Source organism: Anomaloglossus baeobatrachus, chromosome 3 (assembly GCF_048569485.1).
Source record: "Anomaloglossus baeobatrachus isolate aAnoBae1 chromosome 3, aAnoBae1.hap1, whole genome shotgun sequence".
Classification (NCBI taxonomy): Eukaryota; Metazoa; Chordata; class Amphibia; order Anura; family Aromobatidae; genus Anomaloglossus; species Anomaloglossus baeobatrachus.
In genome coordinates, this window is record NC_134355.1 from 136,420,378 (window position 1) to 136,437,473 (window position 17,096).

Genomic DNA, 17,096 nt, shown 5'->3' on the forward strand with positions numbered 1-17,096 from the left:
ATTTTTCAATTTTATGCATACTAATTGGGTTCATAGAAAGATATTATACTAAATCAAAATATATATATTTGTGCACATCACAAAAAAAAAAAAAAGGTCAAAAGAATCATCTGTACCTCACAAAAATACGGCCAAATCATTCCGGTCATTAAGACGCAAACTGCCCTGTGCTCCATATTTTATTATTAGTTTGGCCTCTGTTTGCAGTAATAATTTATGGAGATCCCCTCCCTGTGGGGGCAAAGTTGTTCTCACTAGGCCAGCGAACTGCAGGACATCAGGTCGACAAGCATGGGTTTCACGTATGTGCTCTATTAGTCTGGGAGAACCCTTGCCCGTGAGGATTGAATTATAGTGTTCTTTGAAACGGACGTATAAACACCTAATGGTTTTACCAATATAAAACCTTCCAGATGGGCACATCACTACATAGACCATATATTTCGTTTTACATGATATAAATTGTTTCACTCTATGTGCATGGGAGCCAATCTGCAGAGATTTGCCTGTGAGGTGCAGGTTAAAAAATCTGCATTGTCCACATCGATAATTCCCCACTGGGGATTGTGTATCCAACCAAGATCTAGGACTCATTAACCTGTTCCTGACTAGCACATCTCTTAGATTATGGCATCTCCTATATGTGACTAAAGGCCTGGAACTGGTCATGCTCATTAAATCTGAATCTTTCTCTAAGATATGCCAATTTTTATCCAAAACTCTCTTTATTGCATCATGCATTGGGCCAAATTTAAAGCTAAACACAAATCTTTTGTTAGCGTCTCTTTTTTCTTTCCACTATTCCCGCTCGGTGGACATATACTCGGCTCCTGAATCATAGTTTTATTATACGCTGCACCAATGACCGCATCAGGATAGCCACGGTCCTGCAGTCTATGTTTTAAATCGATCGCCTGTTCCGACAATCCCTCCCTGGTACTGTTAGTTCTTTTTAATCTCAAAAACTGGGCATAAGGTAAGGCAGTTTTACTATGATGGGGGTGGGCACTTTGAAAATGTAGTAGAGAATTGGAGGCAGTAGGTCTCCTGTAAACCTTGGTAGAAATTCTACCTTCCTCCACCCACACCTCTACATCTAAAAAGTTGAGGGATTTTCCTCCAAATACCGATGTGAATGACATGTTCATGGTGTTGCTGGTGTTAAGGAAAGAAACGAAGTCGGAAAAAACTTCCTCCGTTCCATCCCACACCATGAACACATCGTCCACGTATCTTAAATAATGCCTAATATGTTTCAAATATGGGTTGGAGTTATTGAAAACAAATTTGCTTTCAAAATGGCCCAAAAAAAGATTAGCCATGACGCAAGATACGGGGGTACCCATTGCGGTACCCCCGCATTGTACGTACCACTGCTCCAAAAACATAAAGGCATTTTTAGACAAAACGAAATCCAAAGCTTACCCAACAAAATCACAAAATAGAGGATTTTTACCACTCCGTGCAACTATATCTTTTACTGCCTCTATACCCAGGACCTGTGGAATTCGAGTGTATAAATTTTCCACGTCAATAGATGTCAAACTAAATCCCTCTTGCCACGAAATCCCCTTTAATAGAGATATAAAATCTCCACTGTCTTTTACATAGGAAGGGATGTGTTGTAGTAAAGGTCTTAAGAGCCAATCTAGATAGTGGGAGAGTGGCTCAGTAAGTGAGCCAATCCCTGCCACTATCGGGCAGCTAGGGGGATTGTTAATATTTTTGTGGATTTTAGGTGTACAGTACCAGTGGGGTTTCGTTGGAAAAGGTGGAATCAATTTTTCAGCCTGTATATGAGAAAGGAAACAAAGAGCCACGTATCTGTCCTGCAAACGGGTGAGTTGTTTTTTATACTCGTTAATGGGATTAGATGATAATGGAGTATAAGTGGAACCATCCTGTAGCTGTCTCAAACGTTTCTGCATATACATTTTACGGGACAAGAGTACTATGTTGCCTCCTTTATCTGCTTCGCGGAAAACTGTATTGCTCCAAGAGCGCATAGTTTGAACTGCAGCCATTTCATTTTTGTTCAAGTTCAAATCACTACTGGGATATAATAGAGCTTCCACATCCCTGAGAACCGTATCTTGGAACAAATCAATGAGATTGCCATGTGCCGTGGGAGGGCAAAAATTAGACTTATTACCCTTTGTGAACTTTATTGGTTTACTAACCAATTCATTTCGATCGGTATTCAGATGGTGTGCAGGGTCATTTAGACTTAGCAAGAGCCCAGCGTCCTGGACTGTAGCCAAGTCAAAAGTCCCCGTCACATCAAAATTCCCATTTTCCACCGCACATGGTTGCTCACCCTCTAAACCGGTCCTCTCCGGTGCAGATACCTGATGAAAATGTTTAAATAGATGAATCTTCTTTACAGCCTTGAACAGATCAATCTTAAATTCCACAAAATCAAATCCTTCCGGGACACAAAAGTTTAACCCTTTGGATACAACAGATAACATATCATTTGAGAGTTCATGATCAGACAAATTCACTATCGTGTTATTAACCTGGGTACTCATTGACTCATTTATTAATTCCTCCAAGACACAGTTTTTCTCTTGCGACTTTTTCCTTTTGTGATTCTTGCTGCCCCCCCCCCCCCCCCCCCCCCCCCCGTCGGATCCATTTCCTAAAGGGGCAGAAGTCATTGCCAGGGTAGGGACTACATTTGAGGGGCCAGGAACCCCATCCACTAGACTCTTAGGGCGACTTTGCATACTACGACATCGCAGGTGCGATGTCGTTGGGGTCAAATCGAAAGTGACGCACATCCGGCGTCACTTGCGATGTCGTAGTGTGTAGATCCTAGATGATACGATGAATGAGCGCAAAACCGTCCTTATCGTATCATCGGTGCAGGCTCCGACATTCCCATAATGCTGGTGCCGTGACAGGTACGATGTTGTTCCTCGTTCCTGCGGCAGCACACATAGCTGTGTGTGAAGCCGCAGGAGCGAGGAACATCTCCTTACCTACCGCCGGCGGCTATACAGAGGAAGGAGGTGGGCGGGATGTTTACATCCTGCTCATCTCCGCCCCTCCGCCGCTATTGGCCGCCTGCCGTGTGATGTCGCTATGACGCCGCACGAACCGCCCCCTTTGGAAGGAGGCGGGTCGCCGGCCAGAGCGACGGTCGCAGGGCAGGTGAGTGCATGTGAAGCTGGCGTAGCGATAATTTTCGCTACGCCAGCTATCACAAGATATCGTACCTGCGACGGGGGTGGGGACTATCGCGTGCGACATCGCAGCATCGGCTTGTGATGTCGCAACGTGCAAAGCCCGCCTTAGTCTGTCGTCCAGTACCCTCTGCCCTGAAACCTAGTTTTTTTATTTTTCAAATAGGATTGTTTTTTACACACCCTGGTCTTATATTTAGTCCAGAAAAAGATTTGATTAGTGTCATAGTCATTTTTATCTCTTAGGAATTTTTCCCTTTTTTTATTTTTAATATCAACTTGTGCATCAATTAATTTCTTATCTAATTTTTGTGAGAAAGCAAGCCAATAGTCCTCTGTCACCCTTGCCCAAATGTCAAGTTTCAACGTTTCCAGTTCAGCATTTACAGTCGAATAATCCTCTTCATTTTTCTTTAACACTAGCTGTAATAATTTCATGGAACAGTCTAATTGAATAGCCTCCCATTCTTTAGTAAAGTTCATATCATGCTGGAAATGTGAAAGTGATTTAATCACCCGCAGGCCCCTAGGGACCCTATTACAGTCCACATATGAACGGAGTGATCTTACAGTCCAAAATAGCCGTATCTCCCTTTCAGAAAGGGAGTAATTTTTTTTACCCTGCACTGAAGTCTGAATAAAGATCATCCGGCACAGCAGCTGTTTCTTCGGTCATTTTCTTCTTACCTTTGATGACTGGAATGCTTCTCCTCATCTGACCAGCACGCTGCGGCCGGAGTAGTACCTCTGCTGGTGCTGTACCTTCCTGAAAGGGAGTTTACTAATCGGGTAACAGAAGCGTACGAGTGGTGCAGGACTCGCCTTTCCCTTTGTGTGTATACAGGACTTGCTCTATTTGGGTCTTTTTGTGCACACTCGTTTCTTGATACGTTACCGTTATTTGAACCTGCGGACCATACTTCACCTGCGGTTTTCTCACCATGGAAATAATGGACAGCACCAGTGCACCATGAGTGACTGCTTCAGGAGTACAGGCAGGGCGAGCGGATGCTGACTCCTTTTTTGTGGAATGTAACCAGAGGAAAAAGACAGAGGTAATGGGTGTGAAAGCACTCGAACAAAAAATTTACTCCCTTTCTGAAAAGGAGATACGGCTATTTTGGACTGTAAGATCACTCCGTTCATATGTGGACTGTAATAGGGTCCCTAGGAGCCTGCGGGTGATTAAATCACTTTCACATTTCCAGCATGATATGAACTTTACTAAAGAATGGGAGGCTATTCAATTAGACTGTTCCATGAAATTATTACAGCTAGTGTTAAAGAAAAATGAACAGGATTATGCGACTGTAAATGCTGAACTCGAAACGTTGAAACTAGACACTCGGGCAAGGGTGGCAGAGGACTATTGACTTGCTTTGTCACAGAAATTAGATAAGAAATTAATTGATGCACAAGTTGATATTAAAAATAAAAAAAGGGAAAAATTCCTAAGAGATAAAAATGACTATGACACTAATCAAATCTTTTGCTGGACTAAAGATAAGACCAGGGTGTATAAAAAACAATCCTATTTGAAAAATCAAAAAACTGGGTTTCAGGACAGAGGGTACTGGACGACAGACTCAGAGTCTAGTGGCCCTGAGGATGTGGCTCCTGGCCCCTCAAATGTAGCCCCTACCCTGGCAATGACTCCTGCCCCTTTAGGAAACGGATCCGACGGGGGGGGGGGGCAGGAAGAATCGCAAAAGGAAAAAGTCGCAAGAGAAAAACTGTGTCTTGGAGGAATTAATAAATTAGTCAATGAGTACCCCGGTTAATAACACGATAGTGAATTTGTCTGATCATGAACTCTCAAATGATATGTTATCTGTTTTATCCAAAGGGTTAAACTTTTGTGTCCCGGAGGGATTTGATTTTGTGGAATTTAAGATTGATCTGTTCAAGGCTGTAAGGAGGATTCATCTATTTAAACATTTTCATCAGGTATCTGCACGAGAGAGGACCGGTCTAGAGGGTGAGCAACCATGTGCGGTGGTAAATGGGAATTTCTCTGATGCCTCATTGGGGGACACAGGACCATGGGTGTTATGCTGCCTATCCATAGGAGGATACTAAGTAGATGCAAAAGCATAGCTCCTCCTCTGCAGTATACACCCTCTGGCTGGGCCAGGCAGTCTCAGTTTTAGCTTAGTGTCTATAGGAGGCACTTCCTTTCAAGGTTTGTTATTTTTTGAGGGCGATGGTTTCCTTTTGGGACCGATCTCCCACTACCATCAACGGGCGGGAACGTGAAGTGTTGCCTACACGTACCCCCTCCCGCGACGCTGGATCCTGGGCTGGACGATGGGTTCCATAGACACAGATTTTCCAAAGCCCAGGGCAGAGGCACAATTCCTCAGCACCTCTTTGCAGGCTCTGAGTTGAATATGACATCAATTCCTCAGCCCCTCTTTGCAGGCTCTGAGTTGAATATGGCACCGTTGTGACCGGATACAGCAAGCTGACTCTGCTTTTGTCACTGCCTGGATTGAAGCAGTGTTTAAGGTGAGATCCCCCCTGACTGGTTTCCCAGACAAAGGGAGAAAAGGCTGTGCAGGAAAGGCTCCCAGGGCTGAATATACAGTATTTATTATGAGAAACTCCCTGGCTAATGCAGGGAAGAGAGCCCCAGGAATCCTGAACACACAGTGTTAACTTTTCCCTAGCTTGCTGGCTGGAGGAGGGGGGAAGTCCCTCCTGTTTGCAAACTCCTGCACAGATAATTTCCCGGTGGCAGGGGGGGAGGGGGTGGCTAGAGAATCACAGAGCTCAGGGACTCACGCTGTTTATTATCTGCTCTGTTTATTTGATCTAGCAGAAAAGCCGGCTGATAACCACCAGTGACATGCTGTGTGCTGACTAGAGGGAGAGGGAAGAAAACTATCAGAAGCTCCGAAGCTCCGTTCCCGCCGTTTTTTACTACCTACAGCGGGGGGGGGGGGGCACACTGACTACTTCTTCGCGCTCTTTTAGCGCTAAGCCCCGCCCCCGCGGCTGCTATAAGCTCCGCCCCCCAGGAAAGCGTGGGAAGATCTCCAGCCATCGGCTGATTCTGGTAAGGTGCTGTTCACTGTAGCTCTGCTGAGCATTGCTCCCCCTCCTAGCATACTCCTATCAGGAACATGCAGAATTCAAAAGGCACTAAGAGGGCTAAGGCTCACATAGTCTATTATTCAGCCTGAACTGCCTGCCACGTTGAGCTACCACGTAAACACACCTCTTCTCTCTGTGAGTCCTGTGCCCCTATAGCCCTCCAAGACCCCCCTGCAACCACCGCCGCAACTGTCAGCCCAGAACCTAGGGCTCCCAGCCCACCGGAATGGGCACAGTTTCTGTCCCAAGCCATGGAAAAACTGTCACAGAACCTGGTACTGGCTATGCAATGTCGTCCTCCACACCCTTCTGGGTCCCTGGACGGAACGCAGCCTGAGGATACCCCTATGGAGGATCCTTCTGAGGTAATCCGGGCACATGCTTCACCGGTTGCAGGGATCAGAAAAAGAGCACACGGCTGGGTGTCTCCAGCGGGCTCTTCCTCGGGAGCACACAGGGCAGGCTCTCCCACACGTTCCACGGCTTCTGAAGAGCTGGAGGAGGGAGAATACTGTTTGTACCAGGAGGATTCCTTGGTTTCAGCCTCCCCAGATGATCAAACTGCAATAGACTCCCTTATAGCAGCAATCAACCAAACTCTGCATGTGGAGGATCCCCCATCCACTACCACTGACCATGCGGTCTCCTTTAAGAGGGCAAGGAAACCCCAAAAGGTTTTTGCTGATCACCCTGAGTTTCAGGATATACTCACAAAGCAAAGGGAGAAGCCGGAGAGGCGCTTCGGTTTCCGAAAACTCATGGAGCCCGGTACCCTTTTGCCTCACCTGCCCCTAAGGGCTGGGCCGATACGCCCTCGGTCGACCCCCCGGTCTCCCGCCTTACCACAAAGACGCTCCTGTCTTTACCCGATGGTTCCTCCATCAAGGACCTGACAGACAGACAGGTGGAGCACCTCGCTCGCTTTGCTTTTGAGGCTGCGGGTTCCTCCCTCTCGCCCTCCTTTGCCTCTGTGTGGGTCGCAAAGGCGATCTCGGTCTGGGCAGAATCCCTTAACACTTTGCTTGAGGAATCCCAGTTCACTCATACCTTCACAGAGGTAACAGCTCAAACTGCCGCTGCGGCGGAGTACCTCATGCAGGCCTCCATGGACGCTGCTACCTGCGCAGCGTTTGCCGCCTCAAATACCATAGCCATCTGTAGAGCTCTCTGGCTCCGACAATGGCGAGCAGACTCTGCCTCCAAGAAGTCTCTCACAGGCCTCGATTGTTTGGCAAACATCTGGACAAGCTCATTTCTGACGCCACGGGAGGAAAGAGTACCTCCCTCCCCCAGCTGAAGTCCAGGACGTCCTTCCCCAGACGTCCACAGTCCTCGTTCCGCTCCTTTCGGAACTCATTTGGTTGGTCGACACCCCGTGCTGTCCACGCCAACAGCAGCGGACTACGCAGGGACCGACCTTCTCAGCTCTCCCCGAAACCTACTTCGTCATGGCAGCCTAGACCGAAACAGTCCAGGACTAGACAGACTCGGCCATGATGTTTTCCCCCCTCATGACTCCTTCGGCGCCCTGGAAGACACACTCATTGTAGGAGGTCGACTGCGGCTCTTTCAACACATCTGGGCTGCCGCCTCAGATGACAAATGGGTGCGAGACCTTGTGTCTTCCGGTTACCACATAGAATTTCGGACCCGACCCCCGAGTCGGTTCTAACAGCAGGAGTGATAATACCTGTCCCAGACAACGAGAAGGTTTTTATTCCAACCTCTTTGTGGTCCACAAAAAGGATGGGTCAGTTCGACCCATCCTGGACCTCAAACACCTAAACAAGCATGTGCACGTACGGAGATTCAGAATGGAGTCCCTAAAGTCCATTATTGCATCCATGGTCGAAGGGGAATTCCTCGCATCCATAGACATCAAGGGCGCGTACCTGCACATATCCATTGCCCCAGATCACCAAAAGTTCCTCCGCTTTGCAATTCAGGACTCCCACTTTCAATTCGCAGCTCTACCCTTCGGCCTTGCCACCGCACCAAGGGTCTTCACCAAAGTCATGGCGGCCGCCATGAGCGTCCTTCACGCCAGGGGAGTGGTCATTCTCCCTTACTTGGATGACCTCCTCATCAAGGCCCCCTCCTTCTGCGACTGCTCAACCAGCGTACAGATCACTGTGGACAACCTATCCCGCTTAGGTTGGCTAGTGAATCTGGACAAATCATCCCCGGTCTCATCACGATCCATCACCTTCCTGGGCATGTCCCTGGACACCCATCGGGGCTTGATCCTTCTCCCTCAGGATAAGGCGATCGCTCTTCAACGAGCGGTACGTTGCCTTCTACGTCCCCCGTCTCGCTCCATTCGATTCAGCATGATAGTGCTCGGCAGGATGGTGGCGGCTATGGAAGCAGTACCCTTTGCTCAACTGCACCTCCGCCCACTGCAGCTAGCCCTTCTAGCGGCCTGGGACAAGAGCCCCTTCTCCCTGGACAGACATCTTCACCTGACGCCTTCAGTCAGGTACGCACTCCGCTGGTGGCTTTGGTCCTCATCCCTATCAAAGGGGAGATCCTTCCTCCCAGTGAACTGGCTGGTCCTGACCACGGACGCCAGCCTCCTAGGCTGGGGAGCAGTGTACCGGCACCACACTGCTCAAGGACGTTGGACGCCCCAGGAGTCTTCCCTACCCATAAACACCCTGGAACTCCACGCGATCTTCCTCATGCTCAGAGCGTTCTGCCCTCTGCTAGCGGGTCGTCAGATTCTAGTCCAATCGGACAATGCGACAGCTGCAGCCTATATCAATCGGCAGGGGGGCACCCGCAGCAAAGCGGCTTATCTCGAGGCCCACAAGATCCTCAGCTGGGCCGAATCGACGGGATCAGTGATATCAGCGGTACATATACCGGGGGTAGAGAACTGGGCAGCAGACTTTCTAAGTCGCCAAGGCCTGGCCGCCGGAGAATGGTCTCTCCACCCAGATGTGTTTCTACACATCTGCACTCGCTGGGGCACACCAGATGTGGACCTAATGGCCTCAAGGTTGAATGCAAAGGTACCCGCGTTCATAGCCAGGTGACACGACCCGCAGTCCATCGGCACGGATGCTCTAGTCTGCTCCTGGCACCACTTCCGCCTGCCTTACATATTTCCACCTCTACCCCTGGTGCCGCGGGTGATCAGGAAGATCAAGGCAGAGGGAGTCCCGGTGATACTGATAGCACCGGACTGGCCCAGGCGCGCCTGGTATGCCGAATTAGTACAAATGCTCACAGACGCACCGTAGCGCCTTCCAGACATCCCAGACTTGCTGACCCAAGGGCCCATTTCCCATCAGAACTCCAGAGCTCTGAAGCTGACGGCATGGCCATTGAGACCTGGGTATTAACAAGAGCGGGATTCTCCCCCGCGGTTATTTCCACCATGATCAGCGCCCGAAAGCCTGCTTCATCCCGCATTTACCACCATACGTGGAAAATCTTCCTTTCATGGTGCAGGGAAACTAACGTCCAGCCTATGCCTCTGTCCATCCCCAGAATTCTCGACTTTCTACAGTCTGGCTTGCAAGCGGGGTTGGCTCTCAGTTCCCTTAAAGGGCAGGTCTCAGCGCTCTCAATCTTCTACCAATGCCACCTGGCTCAAAAACCGCAAGTCAAGACCTTCCTCCAGGGCGTTTCCCATCTAGTTCCCCAATACAAACGGCCGCTGGACCCATGGGACCTCAACCTCGTTCCGGACGGTCTCCAGAGGTCTCCCTTTGAACCCCTCAAGGAATCCTCCCTTGCTCTTCTGTCCTGGAAGGTAACATTCCTGGTGGCAATTACGTCCATCAGACGGGTTTCGGAGCTAGTAGCACTCTCTTGCCGCGAGCCTTTCCTGATCTTTCACCAGGACAAGGTGGTTCTGCTTCCCCTTCTGGATTTCCTTCCAAAGGTTCTTATCCCATTTCATTTGAACGAGGACATTGTTCTGCCTTCATTTTGTCCACACCCAGTTCATAGGGTGGAAAGGTCTCTGCATTCGTTAGACCTCGTCAGAGCTCTCAGATATTACATATCCAGGACAGCCCCCTTTAGGAAAATGGACTCTTTGTTCGTCATTCCTGAGGAGCCTAAGAAGGGACAGGCAGCTTCAAAGGCGACTCTGGCTCGCTGGATTCGCTCTGCGATCCAGGAAGTCTACCGCCTGCAACTCAAGCCCATTCCTAGTGGGCTGCTGGCTCATTCCACGCGAGCAGTTGGCGCTTCGTGGGCCATTCGGCATCAGGCTTCAGTGGAACAGGTGTGTAAGGCTGCGACCTGGTCTAACCTGCATACTTTTTCAAAGCATCACAGAGTCCATACCCAGGTTTCAACTGAGGCAAATCTGGGTAGGAAAATTCTGCAAATGGCAGTAGAGCACCTCTGTCAGTAGGCGCTCCAGGCTGTCTGGGACTGGTTCCTAGTCCTTGGGTTGTGTTGTCTTCTTTTATGTTTCCCACCAATGGACTGCTTTAGGACGTCCCATGGTCCTGTGTCCCCCAATGAGGCGTCAGAGAAAAATGGATTTTTGTGTACTCACCGTAAAATCGTTTTCTCTTAGCCATCGTTGGGGGACACAGCACCCACCCTGTTGCCCTGCGGGGCCTTGGTTCTCTCAGTACCTTATTTGGTTTTGACTCTTCTTTTCTCATGTTCCTCTGTTGAGCAGTTTTTTACTGCTTTTTTCTCTTACTGCTTGTGTACTAAAACTGAGACTGCCTGGCCCGGCCAGGGGGTGTATACTGCAGAGGAGGAGCTATGCTTTTGCATCTACTTACTGTCCTCCTATGGATAGGCAGCATAACACCCATGGTCCTGTGTCCCCCAATGATGGCTAAGAGAAAACATTTTTACGGTGAGTGCACAAAAATCCGTTTTTGACTTGGCTACAGTCCAGGACGCTGGGCTCTTGCTAAGTCTAAATGACCCTGCACAGGATCTGAATACCAATCGAAATGAATTGGTTAGTAAACCAATAAAGTTCACAAAGGGTAATAAGTCTAATTTTTGCCCTCCCACGGCACATGGCAATCTCATTGATTTGTTCCAAGATACGGTTCTCAGGGATGTGGAAGCTCTATTATATCCCAGTAGTGATTTGAACTTGAACAAAAATGAAATGGCTGCAGTTCAAACTATGCGCTCTTGGAGCGATACATTTTTCCGCGAAGCGGATAAAGGAGGCAACATAGTACTCTTGTCCCGTAAAATGTACAGTTAGGTCCAGAAATATTTGGACAGTGACACAAGTTTTGTTATTTTAGCTGTTTACAAAAACATGTTCAGAAATACAATTATATATATAATATGGGCTGAAAGTGCACACATATGAGAGTTTTCACATCCAAATCGGAGAAAGGGTTTAGGAATCATAGCTCTGTAATGCATAGCCACCTCTTTTTCAAGGGACCATAAGTAATTGGACAAGGGACTCTAAGGGCTGCAATTAACTCTGAAGGCGTCTCCCTCGTTAACCTGTAATCAATGAAGTAGTTAAAAGGTCTGGGGTTGATTACAGGTGTGTGGTTTTGCATTTGGAAGTTGTTGCTGTGACCAGACAACATGCGGTCTAAGGAACTCTCAATTGAGGTGAAGCAGAACATCCTGAGGCTGAAAAAAAAGAAAAAAATCCATCAGAGAGATAGCAGACATGCTTGGAGTAGCAAAATCAACAGTCGGGTACATTCTGAGAAAAAAGGAATTGACTGGTGAGCTTGGGAACTCAAAAAAGGCCTGGGCGTCCACGGATGACAACAGTGGTGGATGATCGCTGCATACTTTCTTTGGTGAAGAAGAACCCGTTCACAACATCAACTGAAGTCCAGAACACTCTCAGTGAAGTAGGTGTATCTGTCTCTAAGTCAACAGTAAAGAGAAGACTCCATGAAAGTAAATACAAAGGGTTCACATCTAGATGCAAACCATTCATCAATTCCAAAAATAGACAGGCCAGAGTTAAATTTGCTGAAAAACACCTCATGAAGCCAGCTCAGTTCTGGAAAAGTATTCTATGGACAGATGAGACAAAGATCAACCTGTACCAGAATGATGGGAAGAAAAAAGTTTGGAGAAGAAAGGGAACGGCACATGATCCAAGGCACACCACATCCTCTGTAAAACATGGTGGAGGCAACGTGATGGCATGGGCATGCATGGCTTTCAATGGCACTGGGTCACTTGTGTTTATTGATGACATAACAGCAGACAAGAGTAGCCAGATGAATTCTGAAGTGTACCGGGATAAAAAAGAAAAATTGACGTGTTTCAGCTACATATTGTAGCCTTTGTCAAGCAATGTTCCATCAGGAATGAGAGCTATTTAAGAGTCCAAAGATTCCAAATCCTCTGGGTAATTAATCAGGTGAGGAAAGTCCTTTTGTTCGGGAGTTAACACTTCGTTGTAATTAGGAAATTTCTCATACAGATATGAAGCAGTGGGTAATAACACCATTAGAAAAAACATTATACGGTACTTCAAAAAAGTAGAATACATACGAGAAAATATGGTAAAAACATATTAAATATCATATGCAAAGGAACTTATTACGCAGGATATAATCACATACATTTTATTAATCAATATTAAACCATTTTATCTATAATAAATTCCTTTAGAGAATTTATATTGAATATATATGCAGTGTATTATAAAACATACATGCTTTCAAAAAGTGTATTTAGCGATGTAATTCGCAAGATGTAGACAAAACATAACAAATGCTTTTTACCATGCGGCATTAGTAGCCAAACTTAAAGTGCATCTTTCACATATATTTGGATCTGTTAGGTATGAATGTGCCGCCCCCGTGGCAGCAGCCTGCCGCTGCTCGGGTCCGGACCTTCCGATGGGTGGCTCGAGGGTCTCCGGACCCGGGGGATCCCGCAGACACTCCGAATGAAAAGGGCGGAATTTGGTGGTTGGTGGACGTATATGTACGGGCTGGGCCGTACTAGGTTTGTGACGACACCCACGGTATGTGGTGATATTAGACACCACCGCTGCAGTTACGGGGCACCCGGGGGAGATGTTGCGCAGCAAGTTGTTAACCCCTCCTGTTAACCCTGTCCCGGTCCACCTCGGTTCCACCGAGCTGTTTTCCCGGCTTCTGCAGACGGAGTCCGCCGTCTGCCTCCTAGCCAAGGGCACCAGGGCTCCAACCCTGGCACCTTTCAATTTGGGGTATTCGCCTCTGCTGTAATGTAAATGTAATAACATTTTTATTAACCGGGACAGGACCGGGTCCTTTTCACCTTAAGCCCACCCAAACAAACCTAACCCTGGTGCCACCGCTAAGCACTGGTGTGCACCCCTTTTCCCCAGTCCAGGAAACGGGTTCGGGTCCGGATGTTGCCCATACGGGCCCGGTAATAAGTTCCTTACCCGGCAGTCTCTCTCAGAGGCCCCATGTGCAGGGGACCCCTGGCCCGGAGGGTAGTCACCGGTTTCCATGGTGACGGGACCTCGGCCTACTCTGCCGCAGGCCCTTCCTCCAACCAACCTCTCCGGAGACTGCGGCATGATGAAAAGGGTGGTCTGGGGCTATTTACACACTTAACTCACTGCTGGTACAGCTTCCTATGGCAACTGTCCCACGGTCCACCAAAGGGCAGCATGGGTCCCCAATGCCACCATCACTCACGGGCGACACTGTCCACAAAGACCCCGTCTTCCACTGCCTGCAGTGCGGGTACGATTGCTCCTCCAAACCGGGCTCTGTAAATGAAACTGTCCTCACTCCAACTCAACTTCTTGTCGTCCTCCACCAGGGGCTCCGACCCCCGATGGCGTCCTCTGGGGCTCCAATCGCAGTGGCGTTCAACAAGTCGGACAAGATCTTCCTTTCCTTCCACCCATGTGCTGGATGGCATCTCCCGGGGAACTTGGAGACGTTCAACAAAGGTCAGGGAGTCAGTATAACGGGAGCGAGTCCTATGCTTAAAACTTCTTAACTTCAGAACTTGTGGCAGGTTCTCTCAGAATCGGGCATTCGCAGGGCACACACTGGCAAAATGCCAGAGTTGTCTGCAGTGTCTACAGATTGGTATTATTACACCCCTAGCGGCAGTCGGGGTTTCGTCCTCCAAGAACCACTCCGTATCACCCTCGGAGCCGCTGTCATCCATCTCCCAGCTAGGCGCCGTTCCTATTACGGCCGGGTGGACTGCCGGGGCCGACATCCTTTCTGTGGCAGGCGTGTCACCGCCAGCTGCTACACGGGGAGTCACCACCGGAGTCTCGGGGTTCACCTCTCCTATGACCGGAGCGAGAGCCGCCACATTCCCGGTGTCAGGCACATCTGCAGGCACCACCGCTCCAGCAGCCGGCGCCTCTCCGCCATCAGGGTTAGGTGCGGACATCTTCCCGCTTCTCCCCCTTGGTCTTTTCCTGGCACTCTTCTCTCTGCCCGGTCAGTTTCGTTTTGCGACTTCCGGCTTTGCTTTTTGGCCGTGTTCCCAGGGGGCGGGGCTTCAGCTTTCGCACCCTTTTTTCGGGGAAGAAGACTTTGGGCGGGAATCTTCGCGCCAAAAGATGGCAGCATGATGGCGGTTTCTGGAGATTTTTCAACGGATCACCGCTGACTTCAATACAAGGCGCACTTCCACAAGGTAAGTGGATAGGTAAGTATCCTGTTCGTGATGTCAAGATTTCAGGATGTGCCGCCCCCTGCCAGCAGCCTGCCGCTGCTTGGGTCTGGACCTTCCGGTGGGTGGCTCGAGGGTCTCCGGACCCAGGGGGTCCCGCGGACACTCTGAATGAAAAGTGGGGAATTTGGTGGTTGGTGGACGTATATGTACGGGCTGGGCTGTACTAGGTTCATGACGCCACCCACGGTATTTGGTGATTTTGGACACCAACGCTGCAATTACAGGGCACCCGGGGGAGATGTTGCGCAGCAAGTGGTTAACCCCTCAGTGGTCAGGGATGGTGGCCCCAGGACTCGTTGGGGTTGGTGGTGAAGGGAGATGAGCGGCCGCAGGGTGCTGGTGTACTCACTATTAAGAAAACACACGAGTCTCTGGTAAACCAAGGTGATGGTGGTCGGTGCCCACTGCCGGCTGCGTTTGGGTTCCCCCACCCGGCTGGTGGTCTCTGTCTTTCTCCTGCACCTGTTTAGAATGGTGGACTGCCTGTGCTTGCAACTTCAGGAGTCCGCTCCCGGCTGGTTGTCACCTAAGGAGCCCTTGCCTGCAGACGCTGGCCCGTGGGATCTCTGAGCCGTGGCGGTGGCCTTTTATCCCCCTCGGCGGGCTATTGCCTTCTATTAGGGACTTTGGGTGGGACAGGACCTCTAGTCCTTGCCGCAATCAGTTAATTAACCAGTTCCAGTCGCTTCTGGACCTAGCTTCAGAGTTTGAGTACCCCCCTGTGTGCTCCGGTTTCCGAGCCGGTTCCCCGGGTCGGTACCGACGGGCTACAACCCTGTCCCGGTCCACCTCGGTTCCACCGAGCCGTCTTCCCGGCTCCTGCAGACGGAGACCGCCATCTGCCTACTAGCCAAGGGCACCAGGGCTCCAACCCTGGCACCGTTCAATTTGGGGTATTCGCCTCTGCTGGAGCTGGGCACAGCTCCAGCCCACACTCCTCTCCAACTTGAACTCTAAAACTTATCTGAACTGTTCAACTGTTTTCCCGCCCTCAGGCAGTCTAGACTCCTTGGTGGGTGTCTTCCAACCGCCTGGTTCTGCTCCCTGGTGTGTCCATCTAGCCCTGAGGGGGGTGACTAGGGTTTAAAAGGTTGGCTGATGTCACCTGTGAGGGAAAAGTGTTGTGCAGGGGCCCTATTTGTGACTACCTGGCCCGGCCAGGGCATTATATAAACACTAGAAGGTGGCCCGATTCTACGGATCGGGTATTCTAGAATTTACGTATTGTGTAGTTAATGTATGATTTTTGTTATATATATATATATATATATATATATATATATAGATATAGATATATAGATGTTGTTGTGTGTAGTTGCCAAGTGTTTGTGTAGGGCGCTGTACATGTTCTGGGTGAGGTCTGGGTGTGCGGGGAAGGGGGGGGGTGAGAGCGGTGTTGTTTGTGTGTTGCGTTGTGTGTGTTGCATTGTTTGTGGAGCGCTGTGTGTCTGTAGCGTTGTGTGTGTGGTGCTGTATGTGTTGCGCGATTTGTGTGGGTGTGACTGTGGGGTGCGTGTGTGTGTTTTGGGGGAGGTATGTTTTGTGCAATGTGTGTGTTGTGCGGTATGTGCGTATATTTGTGTGTGCCGCGGTGTTTGTGTGTTGGGTGTTGTGTGTGTGTGCGGCAATGTCTGTGTGTGTGTGGGTGTCTGTGTAGGGCAGCGTTTGTGGTTCCCAGTGTGTGTGTGGTGTGTTGTGCAGTGTGTGTGTGGCGGTGTGTGTGTTTTGGGGGGAGGTGTGCACCCCCCATGGTGCTCCATTCCCCATGCTGCACCCCCCATCGTGCTCCATCCCCCATGCTGCGCACCCCCCATCGTGCTCCATCCCCCATGCTGCGCACCCCCCATCGTGCTCCATCCCCCATGCTGCGCACCCCCCATCGTGCTCCATCCCCCATGCTGCGCACCCCCCATCGTGCTCCATCCCCCATGCTGCGCACCCTTCATCGTGTTTCATCCCCCCATTCTGGGCACCCCCCAACGTGCTCCATCCCCCATGCTGCACCCCCCATCGTGCTCCATCCCCCATGCTGCACCCCCCCATCGTGCTCCATCCCCCATGCTGCACTCCCCATCATGCTCCATCCCCCATGCTGCGCACCCCCCATCGTGCTCCATCCCCCATGCTGCACCCCCCATCGTGCTCCATCCCCCATGCTGCACACCCCCCATCGTGTTTCATCCCCCC